This window comes from Miniopterus natalensis, chromosome 19 (genome assembly GCF_054644295.1).
Source record: "Miniopterus natalensis isolate mMinNat1 chromosome 19, mMinNat1.hap1, whole genome shotgun sequence".
Taxonomy (NCBI): domain Eukaryota; kingdom Metazoa; phylum Chordata; class Mammalia; order Chiroptera; family Miniopteridae; genus Miniopterus; species Miniopterus natalensis.
In genome coordinates, this window is record NC_142099.1 from 32,138,086 (window position 1) to 32,153,762 (window position 15,677).

General features: G+C 49.6%; 1 protein-coding gene across 1 annotated transcript in view; it reads left to right on the plus strand.

Annotated features, from left to right (window-relative positions):
• The first annotated feature begins 9,938 nt into the window (after nucleotides 1–9,938).
• PLEKHA6 (pleckstrin homology domain containing A6) overlaps nucleotides 9,939–15,677 on the plus strand; it is a 66,476-nt gene continuing 60,737 nt past the window's right edge. Inside the window, exon 1 of the mRNA XM_087827860.1 lies at nucleotides 9,939–10,068. The gene's annotated coding sequence lies outside the window, so the exon portion shown is untranslated. The remainder of the gene's footprint in view (nucleotides 10,069–15,677) is intronic.

The following is a 15,677-nucleotide window of genomic DNA, read 5'->3' on the forward strand; positions in this document are numbered from 1 at the left end:
AATACCCAGAAGTAGAATTGCTGGGTTGTGTGGTAGTTCTATTTTTAATTTTCGGAGGAATCTCCATACGGTTTTTCATAGTGGCCACACCAGTTTACAATTCCACCAACAATGCACAAGGGTTCCTTTCCCCCCACATCCTCGCCAATACTTGTTATTAGTGTTGGGGAAATTTGCATCAGTGTCAAGGTGGTAAGGAAACAAGGGCAGACTGGGAGAGACAGGTGCCACTAGGAATGCAGAGACGAAGGCCACCTAACTCTGTTTTCCCATCAACAAGAAACCCTCCCACTCTTCATTTCACACTCATTCCAGAGTGACCCCTGGCAAGGCATGGGCCTCTGAGGGCTGGAAAACGAGAGAATCTTGCCCTTCCTGGCATCTCTGGACCATGGAGGAGATAAAAACGAGACACGGTCAGAAAGAACCTGGGTCTTGTAGATTAAAGGGTGTGGGAGAATTTCATATCTTCTAGTCAGCTTTATACTGCTCAGCTTAATCAAGTACTTAACACATCAGATGGTTATGAGCCCTGTTAACCAAGTTCATTACCTCTAACTGTTGTTGCAAAACTCTCTGGACTCTATGATGGGACCCTGGAGGTGCTGTTTGCTGAATTCAAGCCGTTAGAAAACTAAATTGCTTGGTTTTGAGGCAAGTACAAACAAAACTACCCTTCTCACAAACAGGGCCAACTCCTCAGAGGCAGAACTTTCTTAGGTCTGGCTTTCCTCTCTGTGCAAGAAGGTCGCATCAATGTGAAGCAGACAGTGTAGTACAGTGGTTGAAGGTCCAGACTTGGGAGGTGGAATGCAAATGCTCCACTATTTATATATGCTTCACTGTTCATTAGCTGGGCGGCAACTTAACCTCTCTCTGTGTTTCAGGTTTCTCATTCTTTGTGGAGTATAACAACATCTACTCCATAGAGTTAAATATGAATGGAAGAAGCTAATTTGGAAAGCACTTAGCGTAGTGCTTTCAGATACTCAAACCCACTGCCCAGCCACGTGCTCCTCAATTACCTTGGTCCCTTTCCCTAAAGGAGGTGTGAGGACACCTGCGAAACCTCCCACACCTGGGAACGTGACTCGAAGCCTGTGTTGTCTTTGAAACTCTTCTTAGCTCTGCCCACAGCAGCGGTTTCAGTTTTTCTCCATGCTACAGAAAGATGTTTATCTTGTAAGCAAAGTGTGTGCATGTTCACACACATACACGCACATGTGCACACACACTTATGTGTATATAGAAATACATGAAATTACACTTTCATGTAACGCTGTGCCAAGTACTTTTCCAAAGGCTTCATGTACATTAACCAATATAATCCTAACAACAGCGCTATGAGGTGGGCTCTGTCAGTGTCCCCATTGTAAAGATGAAGACACTGAGGCAGAAAGATTGAGTGACTGAGTCAGGATGCTAACAGTGTGTGCATTAGGGGTTATTAAAGTATCACAGACTAATACTGAACTCCTACCGTGTGCAGTACACACTATTTTCTATTCTGTTCCATTAAACTTAAAAAGTGCCTATCTTGATTTACTAATTTTGTTCCTCCTATGAGTCAAAAATTACAGTGTGAAAGTCGCTGTCCTATAGAATCTGCTCAGAAAGCGAGTGGGGTAGTGACCGGAAAACAGAGGAAGGGGGAAGACACAGCAGCTCCAGTGTGGCCCTTTTTCATAAGTGGGGGAGCACCAGCTGGGAGTGCTGGGGCTCTGAGCAGGGGAAGGCACCCCGTGCTTCCCACACATGGGGCCCTGAGGACAGTGTGAGAGGCGCTGCAGCTGGGTGCTGGTGCTGGTTCCTGGAGACCTGGCTGGGCGATATTGCCGGTCATTACCTTGTCCCTTATTAGAGTCAAGTCAGAGAGTGGCTTTCCGGCCAGACCCCTGCTGGGAGCCCACGATGTGGGCTGACTGCCAAGGGCTTGAAGCTCCTGGGCCTCCTTATGAGCTGATCAGTGTTCCATCAACAGTACCCTATGTTTTGTTTTGAGGCTTGACTTTCAAAACATTTCTATATTTATCAAGTTATTTGACACTCAGGAGAACTGATTAGGGTAGCGGAGAGTCTGTCCCATTCGCAGGTGAGGTAAGAGAGGCACTGATGTGGCCAAGGCTCAGAGCAGACAGCTACGCAGGTCTCCTGGCTTCCAGGCCCGGTGGTTTCACCGGCAGGTCAGTGGGCCGTGTGATTCCATGTTAACCACGGAGCTGTTTAAGGAAGTGGATCCAAAGAGGCCGCCTCCCCATCTGAGGTGCATCGCTGGGCACCGCGGTTCCTCAGCCCCAGCTGCCCACTGGTACGATATAGGCGAGTGATCTCCACCCTGGGCTATCCCAGTGCCTCGGCCAGGGGACGGGGGAGTGCTCTGAGGCTGCTGTCTGCCTGGTGGTGTCATTCTCCCTCAGGTACGTTTGGAAGCCCCACTGACTTCTCCAAAGGGGAGTAAATTTGGGTGCCAGCCACATAAAGTTAAACTGAAGACTGGATGGCCACAGAAGGTGGAAACCGAGGGAAGTTGTGACCTTTTGGAAGGGACCGTCTTCTCTCTGGGATGGGTCAGCTTCGGCGCTGCACCTCTGGAACAGGAGGAGGGAAAAGGTCAGCGGAGGCTCTGCCAGCTCTGGGGGGTGCGGAGGGAACCCTGCCCCCACAGGCCCCACTCTGGCATTTGGGATAAGGGGATGCCGGGAGGTTGAGTACCGCTAGGCTGGCCCACTGAGAACGGTTCTCCTGGTCTATGCTGAGTGACCTCCAGCTGTCTTTCCCAGCAGCTGTCTCCCGAGCCTCCCTTGGGTGTCTTGCAGGGACAGGGAGTGCTCTAACACCCACTTTCCATCCTGTGTCAGGAAAGCCGGGCTCCCACCAGCAAGTGCTTCTCCCTCATCAGGCCTGGCGTTGCTTTTAATAGTCTGAAAAGCCAGGACCTATTTTCCAGAGCTGTAGCTGTTCCTGAAGGATCCGGCTTCTGCCTGCGGGGAGTGAGCCTTCAAAGCTCATTTTATCTATTGATCGGCGAGACAGCATTTGCTGAGCAGCCGGGCCCCAAATACTCTTCCAGCTTCAGTTGGTTACGAGGGATAAACAAGACCCTAACTACAGAGCAGTCCCAATAGTCAGAGTGAACACTGGAAATGGGGGTGATTCTCACCTCCAGCATGATCCCTGCCCTAGACAAGGGTCACTATTCTCCCACACCGTGGCACCCTGTCTGGAGCGCCCACCCTCCCTCTCCGAAGCTGCTGTCCCCATGCCTCTCCCTTCCCGATCATCTCCCAGCTCCATCATTCCGCCCCATTGTGGGCTGCCTTTGAGGGGAGAATGGTTTTGTGGGTTTGGTTTTGACTGTGTCCAGGCACAAGATCGGGGTTTCCTCGAGTTGCAGGAGCATCGTCTTGCTCAGTTTCTAGCATTGTGGATGCTCAGGAACTGTCTGGGGAGTAAATGACCAATTCATGCCCATCTCTTCACGGTGGAGATACGCTACCTTAAAGGCTGTCTTGCTCTGGAGGCTGGAGAGGACAGGGACATGCTGGGAGAGAGGGTGGGGACGGCATGGCCAAAGCAAAGATGCCTACGGCCTTTGGGGAAATACTGAGAAGCTCTGGCTGGGTTAGAAAATTTACCCACTGAGCAGTGGAATATGACCTGAAAGATGAACGGGGCTGCATGGCAGTGGGCCTTGGACACCAAGACAAGGAGTGAGCGGGGCCTTTATGAAGTAGGCAGGGGAGGGGGCAAGCACTGGAAACTTCTGACCAAGAGAACAGAATAATATGATGAAAGCGGGCATTGAACCACACCGTACAGACGGGAAACTGGCTGTATGTTTAAAGCATAATGCAGAGTCCTAACCTGCTCTTATCACTCATTTCAAGTGCTTCTTGGGGTCTAGCCTAAATCCTTTCTGCTGTAATCAAAGTGCAGTTTGTCTCATAGGAGGTGGAAAACAGCTGGACAGGGCCCAGTGACTGGAAAGAAATGTTGCTCTCCCATTTCTGTCCGAGAGAACCCACATTTCTTGGTGGAACAACAGTGTGTGTTAGGGTTCTGGGCCAAGCTGGCAGAGCCCTGGGGCATGTGAGGGCACTGAGGGCCTGCACTGATACAGGCGCCCGCCTCCAGGGCCGTGGGTTTGGGGTAATTTAAGCCCCTGTGGAATTAGAAGGCCTGGGTTTGTCCCTGAGGTGCTGCGGTCCCCTCCTCCCTGCCAATACTGGCACACACACTGTGTCTTTGGCATCTACGCAGGCATCTCTCCCCTTCTGCTCCATTGTGCAGGTAAGAGGTGGGGCTGATAAAGGTCTCTGAGCCGGAGATAAGGCCTTAGAAGAAGAAAGATAAGATATTGAAAGAGGGGCACTGGAGAAGAGGTTGGGGGGGGTCTCACTGTTTCTCACCCCAACTTGTTGAGGTGCCCATCTGATACCTGCCAGGGGGATCTGCCAGGAGCCACGGAGGCAGCAGGTGGCTGCTCCCTTTCAGTCTCCAGCTTAGACCATCCTAGGCGAGGGGGAGTGGGCATGAGTTCAGGTCTGTCTTGTCTCCAAGGGTCCTCCTCTGCTGCTGCTCTTGTCCCGTTTCTCCACCTGTCATCTGCAGCAGTGTCCGATGGAATCCCAGAGACTCCAGTCTCTAAAAAAGAAAGCTTTTCTTAAACAGATAATTTCTCCCCCTGAGTTTCCGGGGCAAGTGGAACATTCCATTTAAAGGGTGAAACAGGAACAGGTGAGCTACAGTGCAGAAAAGGGAGTACTCAGAACATAGGTGGGAGGGGTGCTGAGCCACTCACACTGCCACCTCCCACCAGCCTGCTCAGGGGCTCCTTGCTACCTGTGCCCTGACCCCAAAATGCCAGCACGGCAGGATATGGCTCTGGGACTCCTAAAGAGGCCAGGTAGGCAGACATCCTCTCAGAATACCTTGTCCTCCCATCTGGGGACCTTTCCTTTCCCACCCACCTGGGGCTGCTGTGTCCCACAGTTCTGGGGGCACCATTCACGCTGAACTTGTGAATGGAACCCTCTGGGTTGTGTAGAGGCTGGGAAGTCAGTGCCAGCAGATAAGTAGGGGGGCAGAATTGGACACTTTCCTGTGTACTAAGCAAACAATGGGACCTTTCCAGGAAGCTCAGGGGAGGGAGTTGCCTGTAAGAGGATCCCTGGTGGATGCTCTGTGGGGTAGCGTGAACAGGTTTCTGCGTTTGCTGCTGGTTGCTTAATTAGACACCTACGTAGTGCTCTCTGCTAATGACCCCACCTCCCAGGGAGATGGCAAATAAAAGAGTGGGCCTCGTCAGAGCGCCAGGTGAAGGTCTGAAGGCTAGCCCCTGGGGAAGGGGGCAGTGGAGGCCAGGCGTCACGGGATTTCCTTGGGCCAGTACAGACCATAGACTATCAAAGAGAGTGTGTGTTTTCTCTCTGGGACCGAGAAGAGAAGCATTGAGCTTGGGGCCTGCTTTTGTCTCCAATATTAACATCCGGTGTGTGTGAGCTTCAACCTCCTGGCTGTGGTGCGGTTTGCCCTCTTGAGAAGGGGAGGGTGTCCAGCCAGCTCCCGAGGCCAGATGAGCTCAGGAATGTGCATGTTTCTGGGGGTAGGTGCTCTGAGGTGGAGCAACCAGGTGTTTTTCCAGGTACCTGTGTTAGGCTGGAAAGAGAGCCGGGTGGGGAGCTCCGGCGATTGTGCGGAGGAGTGCATCACTGAGCCTTGTGAACTCGACTTCACAGACCATAGGAGCCATCCTGGGATTTGGAGCTCAGTTTTGATAATGGGCTAAGGGCCCAGCTGCAAATGTTCAGAGCTGCTCAGAAGCTGTGCTAGAGGCAAACTGATGCAGGTGGCTGGGGGAGCAGCTGGACTTGTGTTTGTGATTCTTCTGGGGTTGTTGCGATGGGAGGCAGAGGCCTCAGCCCTCTCCTGGGTGAGCCAGCCAAATATTTACCAAAAGAAAGGTGCCAGGACCCAGGAACATGTTGTGTTTGTGCTGCCCAAACAATGCCATGCCTCGCGGGCTCCCAAACGCCAAGCCCTGTTGGAATGCTGGCTGTAGGAAAGCGTGGGACTGGGCAACACATGTGAGCCAGGGAGAGGTCACACTGCCCCTTGGATGTCTCTGGGATGCTGACATCCTGCCTTTGGATCGTCTTTGCTCTCATTTTCTCCCACCCAGGAGGGCATGAATACATCTAGAGGGTGCATCTGGTGAGGGGCAGCAGGACTGTTGCAGGCTGTTGATCTCTTCTGTGCTTCTGATGGAAATGATAGAAATAATCATTTCTACGAATTTCAGAGACAGGGTGAGGTTGATGATCTACTGTCATGGAAAGTTTGGACTGTAAGAAAAAGACTGAATTTTGAAGCTGGGCAGACCTAGTTTTGAGTTTTGACTTTACCACTTACCAGCTGTGTGACTCATTCTGTGCAGATTAGCTTACTCCTCTAATCACGAGTTCCCTATGGTATAAAATGGGATTTTAGGACCCACGTTGCCACAGGCGATTGTGAAGTTTTCTCCCATGAAGACATAAAACAATTACTTTTACAGCATCACCTGAATTGTCATGTTGGGACGTAGGAAAAGTGACTATATTCAATTTCATCCAATAAGCATTTTGAGCAAAGGTATTTCCAATCCCAAAGGGTCAATGATTTTGTGTCTTTAAAAACCCTTTGGACATCTTGGGATGAAGAAATATTTGAAAGCTCTATTATATTTGATTGTGAACACTAGTCTTTAGTTACCCATTCAGGAAGTCTTTCTCTATTTAGTTCCAGAACTGGAAACATGGGCGGAAGCAGAAAATCATGCTAACAGCCCTCTCTACCAGGGGAACAGGCTACCTGCCAAAGTAGTGAGCATCCGGTTCCTGCAGGAGTCCAGGCGGCATGTTCACCTTTTCCAGGTGCTGGGGAGAGAGCTGCCCCCTGCATTGGGTAGGAGGGCAGACTGTTCAGTGCTGAGATTCCTTTCAGGGTGGGAGGCTCTGATTCTGGGACGACCAAAATGTCCCTGTCCTACTAGGCTAATGTTCGAGAGATTGGAATTAGGGGGAAATTCCTGATTTCCTTTTCCAAAGCACAGCCCCTTTTATTTGGACCCAGTCTTGACTCTAAGATCTCTCCTCTCCCTAAATGTTCGTCACTGCCGTCCAAGGCTTTGCGCTCCCGTGCACTCTTGCCCTGCTGCGTGTCTCAGACCTGGCTTCTGTTCTGGGTGGATCTTCCCCTGTATTCCAAACCATCTCGACAGGATGGGAGATAACAAATCACGCAACTGTTTACAGGGCCCTGGTGGAGGACCCAAGGGGAGAGGCAAAGAATTGTGATACGTGGCCCCAGTCCTTAAAAAGCTTCTCTTTCTCTTTTGGAAATAAGTTTTACATAAGTAAAAAGCTAGGTGAGTGTACGGCCTGCGTGAAATGACAGTTGAGGGGTAAAAACAACGGTAGGAGTAATAGCGGTGGGGAGAGTAACAGTAGTGGGCTGAGGCACGTTGGTGAACTGGGCCAGTGGATTTTGGACACTGATTACTGTTGCACTGCGAGTCTGGGGCCAGGGAGAGAGGGAATCAGTTGACCTGGCAGTTCGAAGCCTGTTTGTGGGGACAGTGAGTGCTGACGTTGATAGAAGTCAGAGAGCTTAGATGGAGAGCCCGTTAATAACGAAATGTTTTAAACACGCATAGATTACAATGTTCAAACGATACAGAATCGTATTCAGTGAAGTTTCCCTCCTGCCCTATCCTGGGTCGGCCTCTTCCTTGGAGGTCACCCCTGCCAGTGTCTGCCGTGTCCTACCTAAGAGGCCTTAAGCCAGGCTCAGCTGCGACCCCTGGGCCAAATCCTGCCCACCACCTAATTTTTCATGACTCACAAACCCAAAGTGATATTTACATTTTAAATGGTTGAAAGAAAAAAATAAAGAGATGAAGTTTTAATGACACATTAAGATGATAAGAAATTCAGGTTTTAGTGTCCACAGGTAGAGTTTTGTTGAAGCAGCCAAGCTCATCCATTTATACACATTTGTTTATACTAATTAATTTATGCTAATCAATGTGTACTCATTTGTTTACATATTATCTGTTGCTGCTTTGGTACTACAAAGGCAGAATTGAGTATTTGCAACAGAGACTATATGGCCAGTGAAGCTGAAAACATTTACTGTCTAACCCTTTACACAAAAAGTTTGCTGACCCCTGCTCTAGGCATTATAATCATATAGGTAGTTACCAATTATTTCTTAACCCGGATGGTAGCGTTGCTCTAAGTTAATTACTCTGCCTCTCACTGTCTTCATTTACTCTGTCTTGGAGACTGTGCTACAATATAGTTAGTCAGTGGGCGGTGAATCTTAACTTCATTTTAGACGGCAAAGGTATAGGTATGTCGCAGGGATATCGCGGGCTAAGTTCCAGGCCACCGCAATAAAGCGGGCAGCGCAAATCAAGCAAGTCACAGTCTTTTTGCCGGTGAAGGGTCTTGCCTTCACGTTGTAAAAAACCCAACACCTGTGAAGCACAATAAGCCGAGGTGTGCCTGTAGTTTTGGGAAATGCTCAGTAGCTAGGTGGGCTCATGGGACCTGAGCTTGGAGCCTGGAGCCAGAGGTGTGGGGGGCATTGGCAAATCTGTGACCTTGGTCTGTAAATTCAGGCTTTCCCTTTATAGGCATGAAACATTGCATTCCAGGCACTGTGCAAAGTGACCTGTGAATGTTCCTAGTCAGATTGACATAAAGACAATGCACGAGAAACATTAAACCAACACCCGAAGGAACAGTAAATACGAAAGGCAATTTAGAGTTAACCTCTGAGTCAGAAGTGAAAGGGAGTGTGCCCTGGTCAACAGAGCAGGAGGGCGGTGGATCTTTATTGAGTGCCTACTGTGCGCCTACTGCTTTATACTTGTTACCTTATTGAATTGTTACCTTTATTGAGTGCCTACTGTGTGCCTACTGCTTTATACTTGTTACCTTATTGAATTGTTACCTTTAGTGAGTGCCTACTGTGTGCCTACTGCTTTATACTTGTTACCTTATTGAATTGTTACATTTTCAATTTTACAAATGAGGAAACTGAGGCCCAGGAAGGTTAAGTGACTTTTTTCACACTCAGTGATTCAAGTGAGTATCTAAGTTGTATCAAAGCACGATCCCACCTGACATTTAAAGCTTTCTCCTTCCATTCCATCACCCAAGAGGCCAGATTGGGCTGGGAGTACCTCTGCTGCTTTGACAAGCCACTTCATCGACCTAGCCTCAGTCCCTTATTTGCAAACTGAGGCCACTGTCACTGTGATTTCCCTTCCCACTCTCACATGGCCTGGCTTTATTACCAGTGAATTGTTAGGGAAAGGGGTGGCTCTGTAGCAGCCAGACACAGGAACTTGGGAGAGAAGAGGGAGAGGAGGGGAGGGGAAGGTGCATTTAGCAATTAGTACACGCCAGACCAGTTATCTGGGATCTGAACCTCAGGGGAGACTGTTATTCCTTGATGTGGGGAACAGTCTGGAAGTTGCTTGTAAACTGGAAGCTTGCTCATCCTTACCCATGACCCTGGGCGCCGCTGAAGCACCTGGACTTGATCTGCTCAGGGGGTTGGGGTTGGGGAGACTGTGGACCACCCCTGCCGGTCTCCCTGTCTGCAGGCTGAGCTCTGGGAGTCGAGGAGCTGCAGCTAGAGGGCTGTCTGATGTTACCAAGTTGCAGGCAGGGCGAGGAGGGAGGAAAACGGGCGGGCGAGCCATCAGACCAAGGGGCCGGGGTGTGAGCGTGTTTATATAGGAGTCAGCCAACCTGCAGTCTCGGATTTCAGACCCTGCTTTATCGGAGACTTTCCCCTGGTTTTCAGTCAGCGCTGGAGCAGGGAGAGCCGACGCTGCGCCTTCCTTGGAAGCCTGGGGACCTTCTGCACTCGCGGGCTCTCTCCGTCTCCTTCCTTCTCACAGGAGCTGCATCCGCCACCCTTGGCAGTTTTCTCGGATCTGGAGTATTGTTTCATTCCCTCCCAATCAGCGGTCTGAGTCTTCCAGTTGGGTCCTGACTTCCAGCATGGAAGGTAAAATCTGGGGTCCAGGGGACCTGGGCTAGGAGGGCCTGCAGCTATGCAAACTGTCAGTGGAGAGGACCCCGAGGAAGGACGCACATGCTGGGCAAAGAGGAGTGATGAGAGGGGTGTGTGTTTGTGTGTGTGTGTGTGTGTGTAAGAGAGTGCGTGCGTGCAAGCTCACATACATCGGGGCACTTCTGTGATATTGAAAGCAAATCTTCCTTTACTTCCTTCCTTTCATTTCTCCCCTCCTTCTCTTCTAACAAATAAGAATGTCCCATGAATGTCCATCGTCCTTCAGGGTCTCCCATCCAAAAGTTAGAGAACATTCCTGACTTCTCCAGTGTATCTAGTTCCTCACCAGGAAGTAGGGGGCTGCAGAGGGAATTTAGGGACAAAGACCTGTCCTGGAGATAGATGTCCAGAGGACTAAGGCCCCTGGAGCCCGTCCTGGTTTTTGCAGGCACTTGGGAACATTCCTGATAAGCTGAGTCCTGCAGCCGTTTGCGGGGCTGGAAGGTGTAACCTGTATGAACACTAGCATGGAATCCATGTGAAATTAGCTGGAACCAGGGATTAGCCTAAAGGGATCAAAGCTGTGAGGCCAGGGACAGGAGCACTTTATTCTCAGTGCCTGGGATGGGGCAGGATGCAGGCCAATGTCTGGAGAGGGCGTGGGGCTTGGCACTCTCCCTGAAAGCAGACGTTTGGGTGAGGAGGTGATAGGTGGGTCAGGCTGGCTGACTGTGGCTCTGTCTGCCTAGGGTTTGCATGGTGTTCCTCGGTGGCCAGGAGCAGAGGTCAGAGACTACCTCATACAAGGGCTGGTGAGCTGGCAGCCTGGCCTACGTGCCAAGTCCCGTTATCTGTGCAGTCATTCCCAGCGGGTGGCCCATGCTGTGAGGCAGGGTGTGGCAGGAAGGGTGGGTGGGCCACGCCAGTGGGACCCTGCAAGAGGCTGGAGGTGGCTTTTGAAAAGCCCACTTGGGGTGGTGGGGTGAGCTGGAGGCAGAACATAGAGTGGATGGAATGAGTAAGGAGAGGGGACCGAGGAGTCCAGAGCTGTCACACATTCCAAAGCTGCTGCCAACCAGGGGGCCTCAGCTCTCAATATAGATGAAACCCAAAATAGTGAGAGAACCAGCCTTTGCCACCGACTTCTGGACATAACAGGAGAGACGGCCGAGAGGTGACGAGGGCTGGGCAGACCCCATCAAAGCGCACTTTCAGCGCGAGAAATTTAGAGCGCAGTCGAAGCTGCAAGGCGGTCACACAGCTGTTTGTTAGGCGACGTAAGGAATAGGTTGTACCGTCTGGTTACTTTGGAAACTGTGGGCATTTAAAAAAATTACTATTTATTTACATCATCAGCTACTTCCAAATAGAATTCCAGTGTCTTTGTATATTTGATAGATGCTGTGGTGATTAATTTTGGCCAACAGGTAATAATAACCCTTCCTTTATACAGTCGTGGAGTGCTTTCCAGCTTGGAGTGCACTTCATAGGCTCAGTTTAGCAGATGTCTGCAAACCCCTGTTCTCTCTGAGGTCCTGTGTTATATGTTGAGTATGCACAGCTGGATAAGACTCGCAGATCTCACAGCCTAAGTGCAGTCCTATATGGAAGACAGAATAGTATTCCTACAACAGAGATGGGGAAGCTGGAGCCAAAGGATGCAGAAGGGCAAGAATTAGGATCAAGACCCAAGTCCTTTTAAAAAAAAATAGTTTATTGATTTTTTAGAGAGAGAGGAAGGGAGAGGGAGAGAAAGAGACATTGATGTGAGAGCACAACACTGATCAGCTGCCTCTTGCACGCCCCCTACTGGGGATTGAGCCTGCAACCTGCGCATGTGCCCTGGACCAGGAATTGAACCTGCAACCTCCTGGTGCACAGGACGACGCCTGACCAACTGCGCCACATCCAGCTCCTGAGCCAGTGCTTTTGTGTGTTTTTCCTCTGCACCACCATATATATCCACTTCCCTCTACCCCTTCATCCCCCACACTTTTTCCACTGAGTAATGAGCAGGAGCAATAATCTGTGGGAGGCAGAGGGAAAACTGCTCCCTGGAATGGAGTCAGTCCTCCCTGGGCTTCTAACTGTGCAACTGGAATGGCAGCAGTGGGTCTGGGTCTCTGTTATGTTGTGGATTTGATGCTACCACTCACCGGAGACCACCTTTCTGTCTCAGATAATTCTTGACTTGGGGCAGACTGGCTTCCTCCCTTTCTCCCTGAATTATCTGAAAGGCAAAGGAGCTGTAAAATTCATGGGCTCATGTGGAGGTAGATGCTCACTGAGCACTGGATTTATAAAACAACAACCAACATTTGTTCAGTTCTTTGTAGTTGACAGAGTGCATTTACATGAGCCAAGAATAGTGTGTGCCCCTCCCCTCCGTATCTGTCCTGCCCTGCCCAGGAGTCCTGGAAAGTTCCAGATTCCCAAAGCTTAGGGTCTCTCTTAATTTTTAGACTTAAGCTAAAAGGAACATCAAGAGATCATCTGGCCCAGTGATTTTCAAATTTTGGTCTATGACAGAATTTTCACCAGTCTAAGGTGAAATGGCATAAACAGGGAAAACATACCGACTTTTTTTTTTTTTTTTTTTTTTTAAAGCAAGCTGTATTTAGTTTAGAGGATTTCTTTTGGAGGCAGGAGATATACTCAAATATTTATTCTGAGGTTATGGCTTTCTTATTTTTTTCATGAGCTGATGGTGAGAGTCGATCAATAGTAGTTGGCCTTTTTAAATGTCCTTATTTGGAAAATTTAAAAATTGGCAAGCTTTTAATGGTTCCTTAAATTTCAGTTTTTGAAATTTAACTGGTTCATGAAATCCAAAAATCTTGCCTCTAGGCAGGATCTTCTCCAGACAGATGAGATGCTCCTTGATAAGGGCTCTTTGGGGAAGGTTCCAGAAAACTTGGATTCTGATCTCTCTTCACTTTCCTTTCCCTGTGAGTCCTTGGACTATGATACCCTCACATTGTCTTGGTTTCCCCATTTTTGAGGTGTGGGAGGTTCCTACCTTAAGAACAAGGCCATTGGAAAAGGAATGTGCTCTCATTTCTTTTTCCCCTTTGTCAGAGAGACTGAGACCCTCCCTTCTCAAGAGGCTTGGGATCAGGCCTTGCCAGCTCCTGTTCCTATAATTACCTTCTATCTTTGGAAAGATGGGGGGATTTTATGGATTGGATTATGGGAACAGCATGAGGTGTGTTTTACATTTGGAGTCTTGGTGTCCAGTGGTAATCATTTGGAAACACCTTTGTAGCCAGTGGTCAAGAGTCAAGGGCATTAAAATACCTTGCTTTCTGTTTTTGAAGTGGTGGATCTTCCTGAGCTCTCAACGGGAGCTTTTCTAAATCTGGAGGCTCCTGGAGGCATTAGAGTGTCTGAGTCTTCTACCTTCTGAGGAGGCAGGTCTAGAATAGCAACAGATATGTGGGAATCCCCGGGCAGCTCCAGCCGCCAGCTTGAGACATGTGGTTGGGTGTGCACATGTGTGCAGACTTGTAGAAGAGACATCGTTTAGGGAAAGTTAGTTTGAAGTCACCCTGGAAATTGAACTAGATGCTCCTTTGGAGAGTACCTAAGACCTTCTTTCTGATCTGGAAGACCAAGCCCAGGTGCAGGAGATTCTCCTTGCCAAAAGGTTTCTGGGTAGTGGAAGGTCAGCATAGCAGCACAGCCCTTAAGAAAAGTCCTACGGAAAAGCCTACACCTGTCACTGATGACAGGCACCACGGACCTATTCACATTAGCTGAAAAAGGATCCGGGAAGTGCTGATTAAAGATCTCTGCCATAGATTATCCGACGGCTCCACCTAAGTTCGGGGCAGGTGAATGATGGTGACAAGGCAGTTGTTCTTCTGAGCCTATCTCTGGTCGCCAGTGATGGTCACTTTCCCCAAGGAGGCTTTAATGAGAACTTTGTCCTAAGTTTGGGTAGGTTTGGGACACAGAGACGTGAAGTGCAGTCAAATTCTTGGAGATAGGATCTCTTCTGAGATGTTCAACCCAAGAGGGCAGAAGATGTTAACCATTTCCAGTGGTAAAGCTCAACAAAGACATGATTAGGCCCTTAAAGTTGTCCCCAACCCTGTCATGGTGAGGCTGTGTAACTGGCTGCATGATCTGGGGTAACTCATTCCCTGTCTGGGCCTCAGATTCCTCATCTGTAAAATGAGGGTGTTAAATTTGATTACCACTATCCTGTTTGTTTAACTGCATGCCTCAGTCTCAGAGGCACACAGTAGGGCCTTTCCCAGAACTTGAAGCAGACTTTACTATTGCAAGAGAAGGAGAGTCTACTATCTCTTTCAGAATTGCAGGTCTACTTATTGCCCAACAATTGCATACCTGTTGGAAAAGTGGCTGGAGGTGGCAGCATGAGACGGGTACTCTCCAGATGGCAGATCCACAGCACTTCTGGAACCGAGAGACCTGAGGACAGTAATTGCCCGATATTGTTCAGTTATTGGACAGAGCTGGGTTCCCATTTTAAAAGCCTCCTGGGGCCATGAAACACATCGGGAGAAACACGCCAAACCTGTTCTACTGTGTGTTGGATGTGTTTGTCTCTCACCCCAGAGCGTCCCATCTCCCTCATCTCCCTCACACTCAGCATCTTTTCCTTTCTTCAGTCTGATTCCACAGACTTCAACCCCTTCCACCCATTAGCATTTCCTGAGGCTCAGCCGTCCATTCCCCTGGAAATGCCTCTAGGGAGCAGGTAGTACAGATGAAGCTGTGGGGTGATGGGGCAGAGAGAGGGCTGGAAGCCCAGTGAGGTGGGGAGTTGGGAGGCATGTATGTGAAGAATCCTCAGGCATGCCTCTACCTGAAGTCCAAACCAATAACAAGAGCGCACAGCTTCTGCCAGCTCTGTTCGGGTGGAAAAGCAGCAGATCCTTAAGGGCTGCTGGGCTGGATCATCTCCCTTGCCCCATGCCAACTCAAGTTCCAGGGAGCTGGCACCAGGCTGCAGGAACCAAGGGAACCAGGAGAGGCCCAGTCTGTGATGAGGCAAATGCTTTGATTGGCTGTCAGCATCTTCAGTTTTGGTGGCTCTCCTGAAACCCCCACCCACAAGGGTTGGAGAGCAGCAGAGACAGCTCCACAACTCGTCACCTGAAACCCTTGGGGCCTGTGGCTTTCAGGATGGTAACATGGTACCCATGCTGTGTATTACTAAAACCTCCAGCAGGGTGTGGAGCAGCTCCTGAATCAAATATATTAATATTTCTGCAGCAAGACCTATTTAAAGAGTCACATGCATGGGATAAATTAAAGGCTGTAGAGTCTCATGCCAGTTCGAGCCATGCTTTGATTGCCAACTAGGGTCAAGTCACATTGGGTTCTGCCACCAGTTGAGAAGAGAGCTTTCCATTTTTCAGATATTTGTGGACTTGGAAATGCTACTGGGGCACTGCAGTTCTGTGCTGCCTCCCAAGTCCTATCAGGTGCAGTTCGTATTCCCATTTCACAGACGAGGAAGCTGGGGCTCAAAGAGGGGTCAGAACTTGACCCCTCTTTCAGCCGATAAGTGTGACTCCAACCACACAGCTGAGCTGCGATTCCAGCCCAGGTCTGTTGCCTCTAGAGCCAGG